The following is a 25,387-nucleotide window of genomic DNA, read 5'->3' on the forward strand; positions in this document are numbered from 1 at the left end:
AAAGGCTGGGCATAATAGCTTCCCGGGTTGGCGGCTATAAATTGAGGGGCATACCGATTTTGTTTCTGCCACGACTAAGTCCAAGAGCTCCGCAGTCAAGAACAGCTCAAAAAATCCCAGTGCCGAACCGATCTGAGCTGTCTCAACCCGAACTCCAGACTGGGCGGTGAAAGGGGGAACTACAGGTGCGGCTGAAGATGGGGACTGCCAATCAGGGTTTGCCAGCACCTCAGGGACTCTAGGGGCTCTACGGGCCTGTCTGTGCGGTGGCTGCGACGGGGTAACTATTGCACGTGCCACCGTACCAGCTTCAACTGCCCTTCTGGTGCTCGCCACTTCACCATGTTGTACGGCAGTGCTGGTACTAGGTCCAGGGAGGGCTGCGCTGCTGGTGTATGCCTCACCACGTAATCCGACAGCGCCAGCCCCACTCTGCTGCTCTTGAAGCGGATCCTGCGCAACCTGTGGTCTAGCAACAAGGGACCTCAACCTCCTCGTCCGAACTTTGGGTCAGACTGCCACTGCTTTCTACAGGTTCATATTCTGACCCGCTAGATTCGTCAGATGAGGGTTCCCATTCCTCATCCGACTGGGTCAGAAGCCTGTAGGCCTCTTCAGAAGAATACCCCCTGTTTGACATTTGGACTACTAAATTTAGGGGTATTCCCTGAGACTACCCAAGAAAAAAAGCAAGCCTGTCTTACAAATGGGAGGCTAGCGAAGTACCGGAGGCCGCTGCGATTGATAAAAAATATCAAAACTGATTTTTTTTTTATCGCCGCAGTGCTTGTAAAGTGATTGTGGAGTGATAAAAAAAATATATATGTTTTTGTCACTGCGGCGGGGCGGGCGTGGGTGAACGCACGTGTGGGCGACCGATCAGGCCTGATCGGGCAAACACTGCGTTTTGGGTGGAGGGCGAACTAAGGTGACACTAATACTATTATAGATCTGACTGTGATCAGTTCTGATCACTTATAGATACTATAAAAGTACAAATGCTGATTAGCGATACGCTAATCAGCGAATAAGTGACTGCGGTGCGGTGGGATGGGCGCTAACTGATGCTAACTACCTAACCAAGGGACCTAAACTATCCTAAAACCTAACAGTCAGTACTAGTGGAAAAAAAAAGTGACAGTTTACACTGATCACTTTTTTCCCTTTCACTAGTGATTGACAGGGGTGATCAAGGGGTTAATTGGGGTGATGGGGGGTGATCTGGGGGCTAAGTGTGGTGTTGGGTGTACTCACTGTGATGTCTGCTCCTCTGCTGGAACCAACCGACCAAAAGGACCAGCAGAGGAGCAGAGAAGCCATTTAACACCTTATATTTATAAATATAAGGTGTTAGATGGCTTGTGATTCGATTTTTTTAAAAATCAGCAACCTGCCAGCAACGATCATTGGCTGGCAGGTTGCTGACGAAATACTCCTCAAACTTTTGCCGGCCCGAGATGCGCATGCGCAGGCCGGCTTTGAGCGAAATCTCGCGTCTTGCGAGATGACGCGTATATGCGTGACTCTGCCTGCAGTTGCCGTCTCCGGAACGCGATCCTGCGTTAGGCGGTCCGGAGGCGGTTAAAAAAAGTTATGGATGCCAGAAATTGACGATGCAAAGAAAATGTTGATTTTTTTTTTCAACGTTCTTTTGTTAAATTTCGGCCTCCTGTACACATTGTGGGCCGTAATGCACGAACACCGTTTTTTGGCCGGAGAAAATACCACAGCATGCTGCAGTTTTAACTCCGGCCAAAAATACTGATCACTTGCCGGATCCGGCATTAATTAGTGCGCAGACCTTTAACCCCTTAACCCCTTAAGGACACAGCCCTATTTCACCTTAAGGACCAGGCCATTTTTTGCAAATCTGACCAGTGTCACTTTAAGTGCTCATAACTTTTAAACGCTTTGACTTACCCAGGCCGTTCTGAGATTGTTTTTTCGTCACATATTGTACTTCATGTCACTGCTAAAATTGGGTCAAAAAAAGTTAATTTTTTTGCATAAAAAAATACAATTTTTACCAAAAATTTTGAAAAATTAGCAAATTTCAAACTTTCAGTTTCTCTACTTCTGTAATACATAGTAATACCCCCAAAAATTGTGATGACTTTACATTCCCCATATGTCTACTTCATGTTTGTAGCATTTTGGGAATGATATTTTATTTTTTGGGGATGTTACAAGGCTTAGAAGTTTAGAAGCAAATTTTGAAATTTTCAGAAATCTTCAAAATCCCACTTTATATGGACCAGTTCAGGTTTGAAGTCACTTTATGAGGCTTAAATAATAGAAACCTCCCAAAAATGACCCCATTCTAGAAACTACACCCCTCAAGGTATTCAAAACTGTTTTTTCAAACTTTATTAACCCTTTAGGTCTTCCACAAGAGTTAATGGCAGATGGAGAAACAATTTTGAAATTTCTTTTTTTTGGAAAATTTTCCAATATAATCAATTTTTTCCAGGAGTAAAACAAGGGTTAACTGCCAAACAACACTCAAAATGGGTTGCCCTGATTCTGTAGTTTGCAAAAACACCCCATATGTGGTCGTAAACTACTGTTTGGCCGAACGGTAGCACATAGAAGGAGGGGAACACCATATATGTTTTGGAAGGCAGATTTGGCAGGACTGGATTTGTTTATACCATGTCCCATTTGAAGCCCCCTGTTGCACCCCTAGAATAGAAATTTCAAAAAAGTGACTCCATCTAAGAAAGTACACCCCTCAAGGTATTCAAAACTGGGTTTACAAACTTTGTTAACCCTTTAGGTGTTCCACAAGAGTTAATGGCAGATGGAGAAACAATTTTGAAATTTCTATTTTTTGGAAAATTTTCCAATATAATAAATTTTTTCCAGGAGTAAAACAAGGGTTAACTGCCAAACAACACTCAAAATGGGTTGCCCTGATTCTGTAGTTTGCAAAAACACCCCATATGTGGTCGTAAACTACTGTTTGGCCGACCGGTAGCACATAGAAGGAGGGGAACACCATATGGGTTTTGGAAGGCAGATTTTGCAGGACTGGTTTTGTTTATACCATGTCCCATTTGAAGCCCCCTGTTGCACCCCTAGAATAGAAATTTCAAAAAAGTGACTCCATCTAAGAAAGTACACCCCTCAAGGTATTCAAAACTGGGTTTACAAACTTTGTTAACCCTTTAGGTGTTCCACAAGAGTTAATGGCAGATGGAGAAACAATTTAGAAATTTCTATTTTTTGGAAAATTTTCCAATATAATCAATTTTTTCCAGGAGTAAAACAAGGGTTAACTGCCAAACAACACTCAAAATGGGTTGCCCTGATTCTGTAGTTTGCAGAAACACCCCATATGTGGTCGTAAACTATTATTTGACTAAACGGCAGGACATAGAAGAAGTGGAACGCCATATGGTTTTTGGAAGGCAGATTTTGCTGGACTGGTTTATTTACACCATGTACCCTTTCAAGCCCCCTGATGCACCCCTAAAGTAGAAACTCCATAAAAGTGACCCCATCTAGGAAACTACGGGATAAGGTGGTTGTTGTTTTGGGACTATTTTAGGGGTCAATTTGATTTTTGGTTGCTCTATATTACTCTTTTTGAGGCAATGTAACAAAAAAATTAAATTCTAAAATTGTTTCTACATTCGCTATTTAGTTTTGTGGAACACCTAAAGGGTTAACATAGTTTGTAAAGTAACTTTTGAATACCTTGAGGGGTGTAGTTTCTTAGATGGGGTCACTTTTTTGGAGTTTCTAGTCTAGGCTACATCAGGGGGGGCTTCTAATGGGACATGGTGTCAAAAAAAAACCTGGTGATCAAAATCTGCCTTCCAGAAACCATATGGAGTTCCCTTCGTTCTATGCCCTGCCGTGCGGCTATATAGCCATTTACGACCACGTATGGGGTGTTTCTGCAAACTACAGAATCGGGGCAATAAATATTTAGTTTTGTTTGGCTGTTAACCCTTGCTTTATTACCGGCAAAATGGATTCAAATTGAAATTTTGCCCAAAAATAGGTGTTTTGGCACCGTTTTTATTTTATATTTTTAACACCGTTCATCCGAGGCGTTTGGTCAAAAGTAATTTTTATAGCGACAACTTTTACGCACGCGACGATGCCCAATATGTATGGCTCTCAGACTTTGGAGACACTAAGCAGGCATTCTAAAACTGCGGCCCTCCAGATGTTGTAAAACTACAATTCCCACCATGCCCTGCTGATGGCTGTAGGTTGTCTGGGCATGCTGGGAGTTATAGTTTTACAACATCTGGAGGGCCGCAGTTTGAGGATGCCTGCACTAAAACTAATATTTTTTGGGGAAAGAAAAATTGTTTCTGTGTCTCCAAAGTCTGAGAGACATAGTTTTTTATGTTCTCTAGTGGACTGTTGGGGATTATAAAAATTTAGTACTCCATGGAAGTGTGATACTCCCTGAAGCAATCGATAATGCAGAGGCCCGGATGATCGGGCACGTGTCACACTGAGTGGTGGTGTCCTTCCGTATCCCCCTCTTGTGACACACTCTGCATCTTTTTTGGGTTCGTCCCTTCTTTCCAGTATGGGGGACCACACCTGGAAAGTGTTGGCCAGGGACGTTCCGGGCGCCTCCAGTTCCCGAGGTACTCCGGCCTGCTCTTTCCCGGTCCGAAAAGATCAGGTCTTTGAGGACTGCCTCATAGAACTGGAGGAATGTCCCTGTGCTGCCAGCGCTTCGGGATAGTACAAAAGAGTTGTACATGGCAACCTGTACCAAGTAGACCGCAACTTTTTTGTACCATGCCCGGGTTTTGCGCATGGCATTATATGGCTTGAGGACTTGTTCAGAGAGATCAACTCCTCCCATATACCGATTGTAGGCGACGATACAATCGGGCTTGAGGACCGTTGCCGCGGTACCTCGCACAGAGACGGGGGTGGTGCTGTTACCGTGGATTGTGGACAGCATAAGGACATCCCTCTTGTCCTTATACCTGACCAGCAACAGGCTTTCACTGGTAAGGGCACGGGTCTCACCCCTGGGGATGGGTACCTGGAGGGGGTGGGCAGGGAGGCCGCGTTGATTTTTCCGCACGGTCCCACAAGCGAACGTGGATCTGGCGGCAAGGGACCTGAACAAGGGAATGCTGGTATAAAAGTTGTCCACGTACAAGTGGTAACCCTTATCCAGCAGTGGGTACATAAGGTCCCACACGAGTTTCCCGGTAACACCCAGAGTGGGGGGACATTCTGGTGGTTGAATCCGGGAATCTCGCCCCTCGTACACACGAAATTTGTAAGTGTACCCTGAGGTACTCTCACAAATTTTGTATAGCTTCACGCCATACCTCGCCCGCTTTGTGGGAATGTATTGGCGGAAACTGAGTCTCCCCTTGAACGCAACGAGAGACTCATCAACCGCGACCTCCCTTCCAGGTACGTAGGCCTCCATGAATTTGGCCCCAAAGTGATTGATGACCGGCCGTATCTTGTACAGCCGGTCATAGGCAGGATCACTTCGGGGGGACATGCTGCATTATCGGAATAATGCAGACATTTCCGGATGGCCTCAAACCGGGAGCGTGTCATGGCCGTACTGTACAGTGGGGTCTGGTAGGGTATGTCCCCACTCCAGTATTGCCTGACACTGGGTTTTTGCACTAGACCCATATGCAGCACGAGGCCCCAAAATGTCCTCATCTCGGCTGCACTGACCGGCGTCCAGCCACCGGGTCTAGCCAAAAATGAGCCCGGGTTTTGAGCAACGAACTGTTGGGCGTACAGATTCGTCTGCTCCACCATCAGATTCACCAGTGGGTTACTGAAAAAAAAACTAAAAAAGTCCATTTCAGTAAACCCCACTGTGGGAATCTGGATTCCTGGATTGCCAGCAAAATCCGGAATCTCGGGCTCAAAGTCCACTGGGGGACACCAACTAAGTTCATCGGCAGGGGGCTCCGGTGGGCTTATTTGGTGGGCCGGGAAACCAGTACGAACCCCAGGGTGGCTCGTACTAGGGTGGGCCACAGGATCCCTAGCATGTGGGGCCCCTGGCTCCGCCTGGCGGCGTCTCCGCTGCCTTGGTGGCTCATCGTCATCCGATGATGATGAGAAGGATGCGGATGACAAAAGGAACGTGGGGTCATCCTCATCCTCACTGGGGCTCTCGGAGTCGGAGGCAATCTGGGCGTATGCCTCCTCCACCGAGAACATCCGGCGGGCCATGGGTGTGTGTGTGTGCGTGTGTATGTGCGTGCGTGTAAACCTTTATTCTATGTGCGTGTGTGTGGGGGCACGGGTGTTCACGTACTAAAAAGTCCAGGCAAAAAAAAATGGGCAAGTGTTAGGAAAAAAAAGAAAAAAAAAGTTCAAACTTGCTGATCAGCGGTTCAACGCTGATCAGCGGTCGGTGGGGTGGTGGGGCGGGCGATGCGCTAACAGTGGCCGGACGCTAAGAGTGCCGGACAGTCAGCGCACGCAGAAAAAAAAAAAAGTGGTGGTGGGGGAAGGGTCTGGTGGGGGGGGGGGGGTTGGTGGGTGGATTGGGGGGGCTGGTGGTGAGGGGGATGCGGGGGGGCAAGTGGCAGGGGGGGTCTGGGGTCTGAAAGCTGAAACAAAAAAGTTTAGAATAAATGTGCTTTTTTTTTCTTCTAACTTTTCCCTTCTTTCCCTGCCTAACGGTGCCTCTCCCTCACTGACCCTAACCTACCTGGGTGGCGATGGGTGCAGGAGGGTGATGGATGGCGATTAGGGGGACACAGGAGCTGGTGCTTGACGATGCTGCACGGTCAGGGTGCTGGACAGGAAGAGGAGGGGAGAGAGGAGCGCAGGAAGTTTGAATCTCGCGCCTCTCTCCCGTGCACCAATCAGCACCCTGGACAGCGGCATTCAGCACCAGGGCCAGCACCGCCTCTCCAAATCCTCGGACTGCGATAGGTGGTGTATAATTGCGCCACCGATCGCAGTCTTTTTCCGGTTCATCGGGTCACAGGACACCCGAATGGACCGGAAACGCAGAAAACCGCAGGTCTGAATTGACCTGCGGTTTTCTGCGATCGTCGATGCGGGGGGGGTCAAATGACCCCCCCCTTCATTGTTACAGGATGCCGGCTGAATGATTTCAGCCGGCATCCCGTTCCGATTAACCCCCGCGGCGCCGGCATCGCTATTTAAAGCCATGACGTACCGGTACGTCATGTGTCCTTAAGGACTCGGGAAACATGCCGTACTGGTACGTCATGTGTCCTTAAGGGGTTAAGGACACAGCCTTTTTACACCTTAGGACCAGGCCATTTTTTGAAAATCTGACCAGAGTCCCTTTAAGTGCTGATAACTTTAAAACGCTTTGACTTATCCAGGCCGTTCTGAGATTGTTTTTTCGTCACATATTGTACTTCATGACACTGGTAAAATGGAGTCAAAAAAATAATTTTTTTTACACCAAAAAATACCTAATTTAACAAAAATTTGGAAAAATTTGCAAATTTCAAAGTTTCAGTTTCTCTACTTCTGTAATACATAGTAATACCCCCAAAAATTGTGATGACTTTACATTCCCCATATGTCTACTTCATGTTTGAATTGTTTTGGGAATGATATTTTATTTTTTGGGGATTTTATAAGGCTTAGAAGTTTAGAAGCAAATCTTGAAATTTTTCAGAAATTTACAAAAACTCAATTTTTAGGGACCAGTTCAGGTCTCAAGTCACTTTGCGAGGCTTACATTATAGAAACCACCCAAAAATGACCCCATCTAAGAAACTACACCCCTCAAGGTATTCAAAACTGATTTTGCATACGTTGTTAACCCTTTAGGTGTTGCACAAGAGTTATTGGCAAATGTGGAGGAAATTTGAGAATTTCATTTTTTTGTCTAATTTTTCATTTTAACCCATTTTTTCCACTAACAAACCAAGGGTTAACAGCCAAACAAGACTGTATCTTTATTGCCCTGACTCTGCCGTTTACAGAAACACCCAATATGTGGCCGTAAACTACTGTACGGCCACACAGCGGGACGTAGAGGGAAAGGTGCGCCGTATGGTTTTTGGAAGGCTGATTTTGCTGGACTGTTTTTTTGGCACCATGTCCCATTTGAAGCCCCCTTGATGCACCCCTAGATTATAAACTCCATAAAAGTGACCCCATCTAAGAAACTACACCCCTCAAGGTATTCAAAACTGATTTTACAAACTTTGTTAACCCTTTAGGTGTTGCACAAGATTTAATGGAAAATAGAGATACAATTTCAAAATTTCACTTTTTTGGCAGATTTTTCCATTTTAATATTTTTTTTCCAGTTACAAAGCAAGGGTTAACAGCCAAACAAAACTCATTATTTATGGCCCTAATTCTGTAGTTTACAGAAACACCCCATATGTGGTCGTAAACCGCTGTACGGGCACACGGCAGGGCGCAGAAGGAAAGGAACACCATATGGTTTTTGGAAGGCAGGTTTTGCTGGACTGTTTTTTTTTTTTTACACCATGTCCCATTTGAAGCCCCCCTGATGCACCCCTAGAGTAGAAACTCCAAAAAAGTGACCCCATTTTAGAAACTACGGGATAGGGTGGCAGTTTTGTTGGTACTAGTTTAGGGTACATATGATTTTTGGTTGCTCTATATTACACTTTTTGTGCGGCAAGATAACAAGAAATAGCTTTTTTGGCACCGTTTTTTTTTTTGTTATTTACAACATTCATCTGACAGGTTAGATCATGTGGTAATTTTATAGAGCAGGTTGTCACGGACGCGGCGATACCTAATATGTATACAATTTTTTTTTATTTATGTAAGTTTTACACAATGATTTCATTTTTAAAACCCAAAAAATGTTTTAGTGTCTCCATAGTCTAAGAGCCATAGTTTTTTCAGTTTTTGGGCGATTATCTTAAGATAATGAGATGACTGTTTGATTGGCATCTATTTTGGGGTGCATATGACTTTTTGATTGCTTGCTATTACACTTTTTGTGACGTAAGATGACAAAAAATGGCTTTTTTTACACCGTTTTTATTTTTATTTTTTTACGGTGGTCATCTGAGGGGTTAGATCATGTGATATTTTTATAGAGCCGGCGATACGGACACGGCGATACCTAATATGTATACTTTTTTTTTATTTATGTAAGTTTTACACAATGATTTCATTTTTGAAACACAAAAAATCATGTTTTAGTGTCTCCATAGTCTAAGAGCCATAGTTTTTTCAGTTTTTGGGCGATTATCTTGGGTAGGGTATGATTTTTGCGGGATGAGATGACGGTTTGATTGTTACAATTTTGGCGTACATGCGACTTTTTTGATCACTTTTTTTTACCTTTTTTGGGAAGTAAGGTGGGCAAAATTTCAATTTCATCATAGTTTTTATTTTTTTATTTTTATGGTGTTCACCGTTCGGGTAAAGTAACATGACCGTTTTATAGATCAGGTCGTTACGGACGCGGCGATACCAAACATGTGTAGGGAATTTTATTTTTTTCATTTTTTATCAGTGATAAATGTGTTTTTTGATTTTTACTTTTTTTTCACTTTTATTCACTTTTTTTTGACCCAGACCCACTTGGTTCTTGAAGATCCAGTGGGTCTGATGTCTGTATAATACAGTACAGAACAATATATATTGTACTGCACTGTATTTTACTTACACTGAACAGATCTATGCCTTTCAGCACAGATCTGTTCAGCACCATGGACAGCAGGACGCCTGAGAGGCGTCCTTTTGCCATGGGAACCTTCCCCGTCTGCTCAGAACTTCGCAGACGGGGAAGGGTAAGGAGGGGATCTCTCGGGGGGCTGTCTGGGGGCTCTCTCCCTCTCCATCGGGGGGCTGCAAAGGCACAGCAGCCCCCCGATGGGAGAGGGAGGGAGCTCCCTGCGCTGTTAACCTTTTCCATACAGCGGTCCGTACGGACCGCTTTTTGAAAAGGGTTAAACGGCTGACATCGCATCGCAGATGTCAGCCGTTTATTCCAGGGTCCCAGCAATGTGCTGGCACCCTTGTATACCCACTGAACACCAATGAGTTTTCTAGGGGAGGCCCGCAACCCTCCCCCTGCAACTCCCGCCACCATAAAAATCATTCGGGGGTGCAGGGGGGGGGGGGTGAATAAAACTTTTTTTAGGCATATAAAGTTTCCGCGGGGACCAGAAACTGCAGAAATCGCAGCAAACCGCAGGTCTGAATTGACCTGTGGTTTGCCGCGATCGCCGACATGGGGGGGTCACGGGACCCCCCCGCGCATTTAGCCTAGGTGCCTGCTCAATGATTTGAGCAGGCACCGGGTTCCGATAACTGCCAGCCGCACGGCAGTGATCGAAAATACACAGGGCGTACATGTACGCCCTGTGTCCTTAAGTACCAGGGCACAAGGGCGTACCTGTACGCCCTATGTCCTTAAGAGGTTAATTGTGACCAAGCCTGTTTGGGCCTTTGTGACCAAGCGTTTTTCTTCCTTTTTTCATGGTCTTGTTCCAAGAGCTATAACTTTTTTATTTTTTCGTCTATATAGCTTTATGAGGGCTTGTTTTTTACGGGACAAGTTGTAGTTTTTAATGTCGCCATTTTGGGGTACACATAACTGATTAACTTTTATTAACTCTTTCTGGGAGGGAGATGGGGAAAAATAGCAATACTACCACTGCGTTTTTACATTATAAATTTTATGGCGTTCATTTTTCGGTACAAATAACATAATATCTTTATTCTCTGGGTCAGTACGATTACATTGATACTAAATGCTTCTAATTTTTTTTTACGTTTTACTACTTTTTTTTTTCAATAAAACCCCTTTTATTAACCAAAAAAAAGATTTTGCAATGCCACTTCACAAGACCCATAACGTTTTTAATTTTTTTTATATGGAATTGTGTGAGGGCTTGATTTTTGAAAGGTGTCTTATATTTTTCATTGGTATGATTTTGGAGTAAATGCCGCTTTTTGATCGCTTGTTATTACATTTTTTTTCGGTGAAAACTAAGAATAAATTCGAAATTCTGTCTTTTTTTATTCATTTTTTTACGGCGTTCACCATAGAGGATAATTTATGTAATATTTATGTAGTCCCGGTCGCTACGGACGCGGCAATACCAAACATATGGGGGATATTTTCTTTTTGCAATTTTTGAAAGTGTGAAAGTACCCTAATAAAACAAAATAAAAACTATGCAAGTTTGATATCACTGTAATCGTATTGAGCAAGAAATATTAAGTTAATGTGTGGGTATTTTTTGTGATTTATTATTATTTTTTGCGTGGTATTCAATGGTATCGAGTATCGCAATTATTTTTCTTGGTATCGAAGCCAAATCCAAATTTTGGTATCATGACATCTCCAGTCTGTTACCAGTAGTGGGTGTGTCTGACAATCAGTGCTGCACCCATCTGTACTTTTACTGAAAGCTGCATGCAATTCATTTCTTTTTTTTGGTTTTAAATTTTTTTTAAATTGAAAAATTGTATAAGATACAAGTGAAGTACATGTTATACAAATAACAAATTACAAATTGGATGACAGGAGATATACATTTAGGTTGCGTTACATTGTGTGGATACAAATATACAACGAGCCTCATATTGAGGTTTTATGCCGCAGTTATTTAAAACACATATTCAAGTATGGTGGATTTATCTTAACCCTTAATTGCAGATGGTTTTGTTGATATATCTAATATACCCAAGTGTTTGGGCAAAATTCCTATATTTGATCCATGCGCTCCAAGTAGACCTAAAGTAGTTAAACTTACGGTTTTCCCAAGCCGAGATTTCCTCAAACCTGTATATTTGATCCAGTTTCTCAGTCCATTGAGAAATGGAGGGAACATCTGATGATAGCCAAAATTTCGGGATAAGAAGACGCGCTGCACTTAGCATACAGTGGAAAAGGCGAGTGGGAGTCCCTCTAGAGGAGGAGGGGTTGGATCCCAACAAAGCCAGATGGGGAGACATTGAAATCTCCGCTTTACAAATTTTATTGGTTATGCTAAAGATCTCGTTCCACCACCTCTGTATAATCGGGCATGTCCACCAGATGTGATAGAATGAGCCCGTTTGATCCCTACATCTCCACCATGCGTCCGACCCATTCAAACTATACAAACAAGTGATGTCCGGAGTCCTATACCATCGTGTTAAGACCTTATAGCCGTTTTCCTGGGTTCGGACGCATCTGGATGATCTATGGGGTAGCAGTAGAAGCTGCGAAACCTCGTCTTGGGAAAATACGATACCCAAATCTTTCTCCCAGTGACCTATAAAAGCCGGTTTAGCCATAGTTATCGGCGTGTTTAGTTTTTTGTATATTTTGGATATTAGTTTGGTATGTCTTGAGTGGTCCACCATTAGGCTCTCAAACCACGTTAATGGGCTGTCACGAGGGTGTCAAGAGCCACGTCTGACTCCGTTATACCCGGGGTCAGGAAGTCGCAGCGGGTGGCTGCGCGCTCTATGTCTAAAGATAGTGCTGTTTCTTAATGGTAGCTTTCTGGGTTTGCCTTGCAATCCTTTTTGGCTCACTCAGGGATCCGTAGCTTCTCCTCAGCTGTTTCTTGTCCAGCAATCCCAACCTCCTTATATTCCCATCTCCCACTTCTCTGGTTGCCAGATATAGAGCTTCCTGCCTGGACTTCTATACTGACCCGCTGGAGCTGTGTAGCTGTGATTCCTGGTTGTTGTTCCAGAGCATTACCCTCCGGATCCCTGTTGGGCTTTTGTTGTCCGCTGTTGTCGCCCACCTGGGATTATATGTTTGTCTGTATTGTCTGTCCTCTCCTTGGTGTTTCCCTTTAGTGTTAGTGGTGCGGACTAGTGTTCCCACCGCCCTATTCACTACGTAGGGCTCATCTCAGGGAAAGCCAGGGTTTAGGCACGTGATCGGCGTACGGGTGAGAAACCCGTCTAGGGACGTCAGGGCAGTCAGGTGCCAGCCTCAAGGTGAGTTAGGGGTCACCACCTTTCCCTCTCCCTTGGACAGGGCCTTCCCATTTCCCTCCTTTTGTGTCACGTATGTGATCGTAATAGTAATAGTGCTTCCAATGGAATGTTTTTAGTAATAAAAGAGCGAATAAAGGAAAGCAGATGTGGGAAGGGTTTACAATCTGGAAAGGTATGTAGAATATCCTCTTTGCTCAATACCTTACCCTCTTCCCCGTATAGAGAGAGAATCTGGATTGTGGAATTCTTGACTGACAAGGGAAGACAATCTCTCAAATCAGGAGAGGCATGTGCCATGATATCTTTTATCTGAAGTAGAGGTGACGGGAGGGGAATCTCATATTGCGAGGATTGAAGCCAATTCCACGCCGTCAATGTCGACTTTACAATAGGATTGCGCAATTTATTCTGGGTAGGGAACTTTCCCTGACCTACTAAGAGACCTGAGAGGCACGAGCCCATATCGTTCTGCTCCATGAAGACCCAAGGCTTGTTTATACAGGGAGTGCAGAATTATTAGGCAAGTTGTATTTTTGAGGATTAATTTTATTATTGAACAACAACCATGTTCTCAATGAACCCAAAAAACTCATTAATATCAAAGCTGAATATTTTTGGAAGTAGTTTTTAGTTTGTTTTTAGTTTTAGCTATTTTAGGGGGATATCTGTGTGTGCAGGTGACTATTACTGTGCATAATTATTAGGCAACTTAACAAAAACAAATATATACCCATTTCAATTATTTATTTTTACCAGTGAAACCAATATAACATCTCAACATTCACAAATATACATTTCTGACATTCAAAAACAAAACAAAAACAAATCAGTGACCAATATAGCCACCTTTCTTTGCAAGGACACTCAAAAGCCTGCCATCCATGGATTCTGTCAGTGTTTTGATCTGTTCACCATCAACATTGCGTGCAGCAGCAACCACAGCCTCCCAGACACTGTTCAGAGAGGTGTACTGTTTTCCCTCCTTGTAAATCTCACATTTGATGATGGACCACAGGTTCTCAATGGGGTTCAGATCAGGTGAACAAGGAGGCCATGTCATTAGATTTTCTTCTTTTATACCCTTTCTTGCCAGCCACGCTGTGGAGTACTTGGACGCGTGTGATGGAGCATTGTCCTGCATGAAAATCATGTTTTTCTTGAAGGATGCAGACTTCTTCCTGTACCACTTCTTGAAGAAGGTGTCTTCCAGAAACTGGCAGTAGGACTGGTAGTTGAGCTTGACTCCATCCTCAACCCGAAAAAGCCCCACAAGCTCTTCTTTGATGATACCAGCCCAAACCAGTACTCCACCTCCACCTTGCTGGCGTCTGAGTCGGACTGGAGCTCTTTGCCCTTTACCAATCCAGCCACGGGCCCATCCATCTGTCCCATCAAGACTCACTCTCATTTCATCAGTCCATAAAACCTTAGAAAAATCAGTCTTGAGATATTTCTTGGCCCAGTCTTGACGTTTCAGCTTGTGTGTCTTGTTCAGTGGTGGTCGTCTTTCAGCCTTTCTTACCTTGGCCATGTCTCTGAGTATTGCACACCTTGTGCTTTTGGGCACTCCAGTGATGTTGCAGCTCTGAAATATGGCCAAACTGGTGGCAAGTGGCATCTTGGCAGTTGCACGTTTGACTTTTCTCAGTTCATGGGCAGTTATTTTACGCCTTGGTTTTTCCACACGCTTCTTGCGACCCTGTTGACTATTTTGAATGAAACGCTTGATTGTTCGATGATCACGCTTCAGAAGCTTTGCAATTTTAAGAGTGCTGCATCCCTCTGCAAGATATCTCACTATTTTTGACTTTTCTGAGCCTGTCAAGTCCTTCTTTTGACCCATTTTGCCAAAGGAAAGGAAGTTGCCTAATAATTATGCACACCTGATATAGGGTGTTGATGTCATTAGACCACACCCCTTCTCATTACAGAGATGCACATCACCTAATATGCTTAATTGGTAGTAGGCTTTCGAGCCTATACAGCTTGGAGTAAGACAACATGCATAAAGAGGATGATGTGGTCAAAATACTCATTTGCCTAATAATTCTGCTTTCAGTGTAGGGTATGTCAACCATTCCACTACTCTTGACAGTAATATTGCTTTCCCATAAAGCTCAGGATCCGGCAAGCCTATCCCTCCCTTAGCTTTTTGTCTACAAAGAACAGAACGAGCGAGTCGAGCCCTCTTCCCATCCCAAACAAATGAACTGATTTCATGTTTAATTATGATATAATATGTCTTGGGAATTGGAATAGGCAAGACCTGTTGTAAATAGGTCAGTCTAGGTAGGACTAAGGAGGTGACAATATTTTTTCTGCCAAACCATGAAAGCGAGTGGTTCTTTAATAACAATAGTTGGCCAGTTATTGATTTTAAAAGGGGTGTATAATTCAGATGGATTAATGAGGTAGGGTTTGGCCCAATCTTAACTCTGAGATAAGTAATATAAGGGGTATCCCAGTTAAAAGGGGAATTAGCCTTCAATAAATTCCTAGTTGGGGGAGGGAGGTCTATGTTTAGTACGTGGGACTTGCTCATATTAATCTTAAAGTTAGAATGGAGACTAAACTGTTCTAAAATTCTGTATATCAAGGGAAGGGCTTTAATTGGATTAGTGTTCAGTATAAGAAGATCGTCGGCGAACGCAGCTACTCTATGTTCATGTTGGCCAATTTTAATGCCTTCAATCGCTTCTTCCTTCCTTAGCGACTGTAATAGTGTTTCCATAACTAACACAAAAATTAGTGGGGAAAGGGGGCATCCCTGTCTGGTGCCATTACGGATATTGAAGGACGGGGACAAAGTGTCATTAATGATAATGGAAGCCGAAGCGTGGGTGTATAATGATAGAATGGCTTTGATATATGGGTCTGGAAACTTGAAGGCTCGAAGAACCTCTCCCATATACTCCCAGCTGACCCTGTCGAACGCTTTTTCTGCGTCCGTGCTAAGGAGGACCAGATAACAACCATGCTTCTTAGCGTAATATATAGCGTTCAAGACTTTAGCTGTGTTGTCTCTGCCCTCCCTACCACGGACAAAACCCACTTGGTCTCCCTTGATTAGGGATGGGAGAAAATTGGATAGGCGTGATGCTAACATTTTGGCTAATATTTTTAGATCCAGATTTAACAAGGATATAGGGCGATAGCTAGCACATAAGGAACTATCATTCCCTTCTTTTGGGATAAGCGTGATATTTGCCCTAGTCATGTCCGTAGTAAGTGGGACACTAGACAGGGAGCAATTGTACACTTTAAGTAGATACGGGCCTAATGTATTTCGAAAGGTACGATAATATAAAGCAGGATATCCGTCTGGACCAGGCCTTTTGCTATTGGGTAGTTGTTTAATCGCTGTCATGACTTCTTCTAGTGAAAAGGGAGCTTGGAGAATTTGAGATTGGCTGTCAGACAATGTTGGCAAAGAAAGTGAATTAAGGAAGGCTGTAACTGACTTATCTGGTGATGGAGGGGGGGGGGGGGGGGGGATTATTCTTTCCTTCAGCATCCCTTATGTTATATAGGTAGTAATACAATTTTTGAAATTGTATGGCAATTTCAGGAGTAGTAAATACTTATCCCTTATCTGGGATTTTAATCTTATGTATGTAGTTGTGGAATTTCCTTTGTTTCATGCGTTGCATCATAAATTTTGACGCCTTATCCCCGTGCGCATAATATTTGAACTGCGTATGGAGAAAATATTTTGCCAAGGTCGTATTGAGGATATTTTTCAGTTTAGCTCTCGTTTCCGTAAGCTCGTCTAGGTGTATCTGTGAAAAGGATCTTTTATGCAAGATTTCTAATCGTTGAATCTGGGACAAAAGGGCTTCAACCTGTTTTTTCCTCTCCTTTTTAACTCTTGCCCCCATGTTAATTAATTGACCTCTCATATAAGCCTTGTGAGCGTCCCACAAAATATGTGGTGAAGTTTCTGGGAGGGAGTTAAGAGAGAAAAACTCTTCTAAAAGAGGCTTAACACTTTTTAAATTATCATCTGTTGTTATAAGCTGTTCGTTTAGTCGCCACCTAAATGCTCGGGGAGTTAACGATGGAGCCAGAATGTTTAAAAATATAGGCGCATGGTCTGAGAGGATCATATTGCCTATATATGCCTGCGAGCATAAGCCAAGATGCTCTTTGGATACTAATAAATAATCCAGACGGTTATAAGAATGGTGGGGCGAGGAAAAAAAGGTGAAGTCCCGTTTGGAGGGATTAAAAAGACGCCAAACATCTAGCAAAGCACTTTGCTGCATTTTTTTCTTGAGGTGTTTGAGGGCTTTAAAAGAAGTTGTAGACTTCCTGGAGGTCGTATCTAGTAATGGTTCTATTGCGATATTTGAATCACCTCCAAACAGTACCACACCTTCCTTATATGAGTCAAAAAGGGAGAGCACTTCTACCAACCAAAATATCTGATTAACATTAGGAGCATATATATTCGCAAAAGTATATTTTTGGTTAGCAATAGATCCCTTTAAAAAAAAGGTATCTACCCTCTACATCTTGAACATGTGAGATATAGGTGAAAGGAAGGCCCTTCCGGAACCCGATGCTTACGCCTCTTGATGCTGCCGAGTTGGACCCGCAGTGATACCAGTGTGGAAATAGAGATCTGGAGAGGTCCGGGTATTTATTAACCACCTCCGGACCGCCTAACGCAGGATCGCGTTCCGGAGGTGGCAGCGCTGCGCACAGTCACGCATATACGCGTCATCTCGCGAGACGCGAGATTTCCTGTGAACGCGCGCACACAGGCGCGCGCGCTCACAGGAACGGAAGGTAAGAGAGTTGATCTCCAGCCTGCCAGCGGCGATCGTTCGCTGGCAGGCTGGAGATGTGTTTTTTTTAACCCCTAACAGGTATATTAGACGCTGTTTTGATAACAGCGTCTAATATACCTGCTACCTGGTCCTCTGGTGGTCCCCTTTGTTTGGATCGACCACCAGAGGACACAGGTAGCTCAGTAAAGTAGCACCAAGCACCACTACACTACACTACACCCCCCCCCATCACTTATTAACCCCTTATTAGCCCCTGATCACCCCTAATCACCCCTGATCACCCCATATAGACTCCCTGATCACCCCCCTGTCATTGATTACCCCCCTGTCATTGATCAACCCCCTGTAAAGCTCCATTCAGACGTCCGCATGATTTTTACGGATCCACTGATAGATGGATCGGATCCGCAAAACGCATCCGGACGTCTGAATGAAGCCTTACAGGGGCATGATCAATGACTGTGGTGATCACCCCATATAGACTCCCTGATCACCCCCCTGTCATTGATTACCCCCCTGTCATTGATTACCCCCCTGTAAAGCTCCATTCAGATGTCCGCATGATTTTTACGGATGCACTGATACATGGATCGGATCCGCAAAACGCATCCGGTCGTCTGAATGAAGCCTTACAGGGGCATGATCAATGACTGTGGTGATCACCCCCCTGTCATTGATTACCCCCCTGTAAAGCTCCATTCAGATGTCCGCATGATTTTTACGGATGCACTGATAGATGGATCGGATCCGCAAAACGCATCCGGACGTCTGAATGAAGCCTTACAGGGGCATGATCAATGACTGTGGTGATCACCCCATATAGACTCCCTGATCACCCCCCTGTCATTGATTACCCCCCTGTCATTGATTACCCCCCTGTAAAGCTCCATTCAGATGTCCGCATGATTTTTACGGATGCACTGATAGATGGATCGGATCCGCAAAACGCATCCGGACGTCTGAATGAAGCCTTACAGGGGCATGATCAATGACTGTGGTGATCACCCCATATAGACTCCCTGATCACCCCCCTGTAAAGCTCCATTCAGATGTCCGCATGATTTTTACGGATGCACTGATACATGGATCGGATCCGCAAAACGCATCCGGTCGTCTGAATGAAGCCTTACAGGGGCATGATCAATGACTGTGGTGATCACCCCCCTGTCATTGATTACCCCCCTGTAAAGCTCCATTCAGATGTCCGCATGATTTTTACGGATGCACTGATAGATGGATCCGATCCGCAAAACGCATCCGGACGTCTGAATGAAGCCTTACAGGGGCATGATCAATGACTGTGGTGATCACCCCATATAGACTCCCTGATCACCCCCCTGTCATTGATCACCCCCCTGTCATTGATTACCCCCCTGTAAAGCTCCATTCAGATGTCCGCATGATTTTTACGGATGCACTGATAGATGGATCCGATCCGCAAAACGCATCCGGACGTCTGAATGAAGCCTTACAGGGGCATGATCAATGACTGTGGTGATCACCCCATATAGACTCCCTGATCACCCCCCTGTCATTGATCACCCCCCCTGTCATTGATCAACCCCCCTGTCATTGATCACCCCCCTGTCATTTATCACCCCCCTGTCATTTATCACCCCCCTGTCATTTATCACCCCCCTGTCATTTAGCACCCCTCTGTAAGGCTCCATTCAGATATTTTTTTGGCCCAAGTTAGCAGAATTTTTTTTTTTTTTTCTTACAAAGTCTCATATTCCACTAACTTGTGTCAAAAAATAAAATCTCACATGAACTCACCATACCCCTCACGGAATCCAAATGCGTAAAATTTTTTAGACATTTATATTCCAGACTTCTTCTCACGCTTTAGGGCCCCTAGAATGCCAGGGCAGTATAAATACCCCACATGTGACCCCATTTCGGAAAGAAGACACCCCCAGGTATTCCGTGAGGGGCATATTGAGTCCATGAAAGATTGAAATTTTTGTCCCAAGTTAGCGGAACGGGAGACTTTGTGAGAAAAAAATTAAAAATATCAATTTCCGCTAACTTGTGCCAAAAAAAAAAAATTTCTATGAACTCGCCATGCCCCTCATTGAATACCTTGGGGTGTCTTCTTTCCAAAATGGGGTCACATGTGGGGTATTTATACTGCCCTGGCATTCTAGGGGCCCCAAAGCGTGAGAAGAAGTCTGGTATCCAAATGTCTAAAAATGCCCTCCTAAAAGGAATTTGGGCACCTTTGCGCATCTAGGCTGCAAAAAAGTGTCACACATCTGGTATCGCCGTACTCAGGAGAAGTTGGGGAATGTGTTTTGGGGTGTCATTTTACATATACCCATGCTGGGTGAGAGAAATATCTTGGTCAAATGCCAACTTTGTATAAAAAAATGGGAAAAGTTGTCTTTTGCCAAGATATTTCTCTCACCCAGCATGGGTATATGTAAAATGACACCCCAAAACACATTCCCCAACTTCTCCTGAATACGGCGATACCACATGTGTGACACTTTTTTGCAGCCTAGGTGGGCAAAGGGGCCCATATTCCAAAGAGCACCTTTAGGATTTCACAGGTCATTTACCTACTTACCACACATTAGGGCCCCTGGAAAATGCCAGGGCAGTATAACTACCCCACAAGTGACCCCATTTTGGAAAGAAGACACCCCAAGGTATTCTGTGAGGGGCATGGCGAGTTCCTAGAATTTTTTATTTTTTGTCACAAGTTAGTGGAAAATGCTTATTTTTTTTTTTTTTTTTTTTTCATACAAAGTCTCATATTCCACTAACTTGTGACAAAAAATAAAAACTTCCATGAACTCACTTTGCCCATCAGCGAATACCTTGGGGTCTCTTCTTTCCAAAATGGGGTCACTTGTGGGGTAGTTATACTGCCCTGGCATTCTAGGGGCCCAAATGTGTGGTAAGGAGTTTGAAATCAAATTCTGTAAAAAATGACCTGTGAAATCCGAAAGGTGCTCTTTTGAATATGGGCCCCTTTGCCCACCTCGGCTGCAAAAAAGTGTCACACATCTGGTATCTCCGTAATCGGGAGAAGTTGGGGAATGTGTTTTGGGGTGTCATTTTACATATACCCATGCTGGGTGAGAGAAATATCTTGGCAAAAGACAACTTTTCCCATTTTTTTATACAAAGTTGGCATTTGACCAAGATATTTATCTCACCCAGCATGGGTATATGTAAAAAGACACCCCAAAACACATTCCTCAACTTCTCCTGAATACAGAGATACCAGATGTGTGACACTTTTTTGCAGCCTAGGTGGGCAAAGGGGCCCACATTCCAAAGAGCACCTTTCGGATTTCACAGGTCATTTACCTACTTACCACACATTTGGGCCCCTAGAATGCCAGGGCAGTATAACTACCACACAAGTGACCCCATTTTGGAAAGAAGAGACCCCAAGGTATTCGCTGATGGGCATAGTGAGTTCATGGAAGTTTTTATTTTTTGTCACAAGTTTGTGGAATATGAGACTTTGTATGAAAAAAAAAAAAAAAAAAAAAAATCATCATTTTCCACTAACTTGTGACAAAAAATAAAAAATTCTAGGAACTCGCCATGCCCCTCACGGAATACCTTGGGGTGTCTTCTTTCCAAAATGGGGTCACTTGTGGGGTAGTTATACTGCCCTGGTATTCTAGGGGCCCAAATGTGTGGTAAGGAGTTTGAAATCAAATTCAGGAAAAAATGAGGAGTGAAATCCGAAAGGTGCTCTTTGGAATATGGGCCCCTTTGCCCACCTAGGCTGCAAAAAAGTGTCACACATCTGGTATCCCCGTACTCAGGAGAAGTTGAGGAATGTGTTTTGGGGTGTCTTTTTACATATACCCATGCTGGGTGAGATAAATATCTTGGTCAAATGACAACTTTGTATAAAAAAATGGGAAAAGTTGTCTTTTGCCAAGATATTTCTCTCACCCAGCATGGGTATATATAAAATGACACCCCAAAACACATTCCCCACCTTCTCCTGAGTACGGAGATACCAGATGTGTGACACTTTTTTGCAGCCTAGGTGGGCAAAGGGGCCCATATTCCAAAGAGCACCTTTCGGATTTCACAGGTCATTTTTTACAGAATTTGATTTCAAACTCCTTACCACACATTTGGGCCCCTAGAATGCCAGGGCAGTATAACTACCCCACAAGTGACCCCATTTTGGAAAGAAGAGACCCCAAGGTATTCGCTGATGGGCATAGTGAGTTCATAGAAGTTTTTATTTTTTGTCACAAGTTAGTGGAATATGAGACTTTGTAAGGAAAAAAAAAAAAAAAAAAAAAATCATCATTTTCCGCTAACTTGTGACAAAAAATAAAAAGTTCTATGAACTCACTATGCCCATCAGCGAATACCTTAGGGTGTGTACTTTCAGAAATGGGGTCATTTGTGGGGTGTTTGTACTGTCTGGGCATTGTAGAACCTCAGGAAACATGACAGGTGCTCAGAAAGTCAGAGCTGCTTCAAAAAGCGGAAATTCACATTTTTGTACCATAGTTTGTAAACGCTATAACTTTTACCCAAACCATTTTTTTTTTACCCAAACATTTTTTTTTTATCAAAGACATGTAGAACTATAAATTTAGAGCAAAATTTCTATATGGATGTCGTTTTTTTTTGCAAAATTTTACAACTGAAAGTGAAAAATGTCATTTTTTTGCAAAAAAATCGTTAAATTTCGATTAATAACAAAAAAAGTAAAAATGTCAGCAGCAATGAAATACCACCAAATGAAAGCTCTATTAGTGAGAAGAAAAGGAGGTAAAATTCATTTGGGTGGTAAGTTGCATGACCGAGCAATAAACGGTGAAAGTAGTGTAGGTCAGAAGTGTAAAAAGTGGCCTGGTCTTTCAGGGTGTTTAAGCACTGGGGGCTGAGGTGGTTAAATTTAAAGTGTGTCTCTTGAAGCATCAGTACTGAGCAGTTTTCTTTTTTCATATGTGTAAATATTTGACTGCGTTTAGCAGGGGCGTGGAACCCTTTAACATTAAACGAAGCTATACATAGATCAGCCATCTGTCCATAGGATGTCTAACTGATGCAAGCTTTGGGAGATCTTGTGTGGGTGCAAAATGAGGGTACTTATCCTTTCTTGGCGGAGCAACCGGGTTCCAAAGATGTCGTCCCCTTCTACGGGAGTATATCCTAGACACTTGAGGATTCCTGTCATCATAACAAATAAATTAAATTAAAATTAAAATTAGAAACTTTGCAACATATTATTTTAAACAATTTGAAAGTAAGAGCATATACGCTCGACTGAAAGGTTGGGGGGGGGGGGGGGGGGGGAATAGTACACAACATATTGTGACAAAGTGTGTCACCCTCATATAGATCTATAGATTGGACCCCTATTAGGTACTAGAATGGGTGGAGAGAAAAGGCATTATATTAGTAGAACATAGGTTATATATACACTGCTCAAAAAAATAAAGGGAACACTTAAACAACACAATGTAACTCCAAGTCAATCACACGTCTGTGAAATCAAACTGTCCACTTAGGAAGCAACACTGAGTGACAATCAATTTCACATGCTGTTGTGCAAATGGGATAGACAACAGGTGGAAATTATAGGCAATTAGCAAGACACCCCAATAAAGGAGTGGTTCTACAGGTGGTAACCACAGACCACTTCTCAGTTCCTATGCTTCCTGGCTGATGTTTTGGTCACTTTTGAATGCTGGCGGTGCTTTCACTCTAGTGGTAGCATGAGACGGAGTCTACAACCCACACAAGTGGCTCAGGTAGTGCAGCTTATCCAGGATGGCACATCAATGCGAGCTGTGGCAAGAAGGTTTGCTGTGTCTGTCAGCGTAGTGTCCAGAGCATGGAGGCGCTACCAGGAGACAGGCCAGTACATCAGGAGACATGGAGGAGGCCGTAGGAGGGCAACAACCGAGCAGCAGACCGCTACCTCCGCCTTTGTGCAAGGAGGAACAGGAGGAGCACTGCCAGAGCCCTGCAAAATGACCTCCAGCAGGGCACAAATGTGCATGTGTCTGCTCAAACGGTCAGAAACAGACTCCATGAGGGTGATATGAGGGCCCGACGTCCTCAGGTGGGGGTTGTGCTTACAGCCAGACACCATGCAGGACGTTTGGCATTTGCCAGAGAACACCAAGATTGGCAAATTCGCCACTGGCGCCCTGTGCTCTTCACAGATGAATCCAATTGAGCACATCTGGGACATCATGTCTCACTCTATCCACCAACGTCACGTTACACCACAGACTGTCCAGGAGTTGGCAGATGCTTTAGTCCAGGTCTGGGAGGAGATCCCTCAGGAGACCGTCCGCCACCTCATCAGGAGCATGCACAGGCGTTGTAGGGAGGTCATACAGGCACGTGGAGGCCACACACACTACTGAGCCTCATTTTAACTTGTTTTAACCACTTCAGCCCCCAGTGCTTAAACACCCTGAAAGACCAGGCCACTTTTTACACTTCTGACCTACACTACTTTCACCATTTATTGCTCGGTCATGCAACTTACCACCCAAATGAATTTTACCTCCTTTTCTTCTCACTAATAGAGCTTTCATTTGGTGGTATTTCTTTGCTGCTGACGTTTTTACTTTTTTTGTTAATTAATCGAAATTTAACGATTTTTTTGCAAAAAAATGACATTTTTCACTTTCAGTTGTCAAATTTTGCAAAAAAAACTACATCCATATATAAATTTTGCTCTAAATTTATTGTTCTACATGTCTTTGATAAAAAAAAAATGTTTGGGTAAAAAATAAATGGTTTGGGTAAAAGTTATAGCGTTTACAAACTATGGTACAAAAATGTGAATTTCCGCTTTTTGAAGCAGCTCTGACTTTCTGAGCACCTGTCATGTTTCCTGAGGTTCTACAATACCCAGACAGTACAAACACCCCACAAATGACCCCATTTCGGAAAGTACACACCCTAAGGTATTCGCTGATGGGCATAGTGAGTTCATAGAACTTTTTATTTTTTGTCACAAGTTAGCGGAAAATGATGATTTTTTTTTATTATTTTTTTTTTCTTACAAAGTCTCATATTCCACTAACTTGTGACAAAAAATAAAAACTTCCATGAACTCACTATGCCCATCAGCGAATACCTTGGGGTCTCTTCTTTCCAAAATGGGGTCACTTGTGGGGTAGTTATACTGCCCTGGCATTCTAGGGGCCCAAATGTGTGGTAAGGAGTTTGAAATCAAATTCAGTAAAAAATGACCTGTGAAATCCGAAAGGTGCTCTTTGGAATGTGGGCCCCTTTGCCCACCTAGGCTGCAAAAAAGTGTCACACATCTGGTATCCCCGTACTCAGGAGAAGTTGAGGAATGTGTTTTGGGGTGTCTTTTTACATATACCCATGCTGGGTGAGAGAAATATCTTGGTCAAATGCCAACTTTGTATAAAAAAATGGGAAAAGTTGTCTTTTGCCAAGATATTTCTCTCACCCAGTATGGGTATATATAAAATGACACCCCAAAACACATTCCCCACCTTCTCCTGAGTACGGAGATACCAGATGTGTGACACTTTTTTGCAGCCTAGGTGGGCAAAGGGGCCCATATTCCAAAGAGCACCTTTCGGATTTCACAGGTCATTTTTTACAGAATTTGATTTCAAACTCCTTACCACACATTTGGGCCCCTAGAATGCCAGGGCAGTATAACTACCCCACAAGTGACCCCATTTTGGAAAGAAGACACCCCA

Source organism: Bufo bufo, chromosome 2 (assembly GCF_905171765.1).
Source record: "Bufo bufo chromosome 2, aBufBuf1.1, whole genome shotgun sequence".
NCBI classification, from domain to species: domain Eukaryota; kingdom Metazoa; phylum Chordata; class Amphibia; order Anura; family Bufonidae; genus Bufo; species Bufo bufo.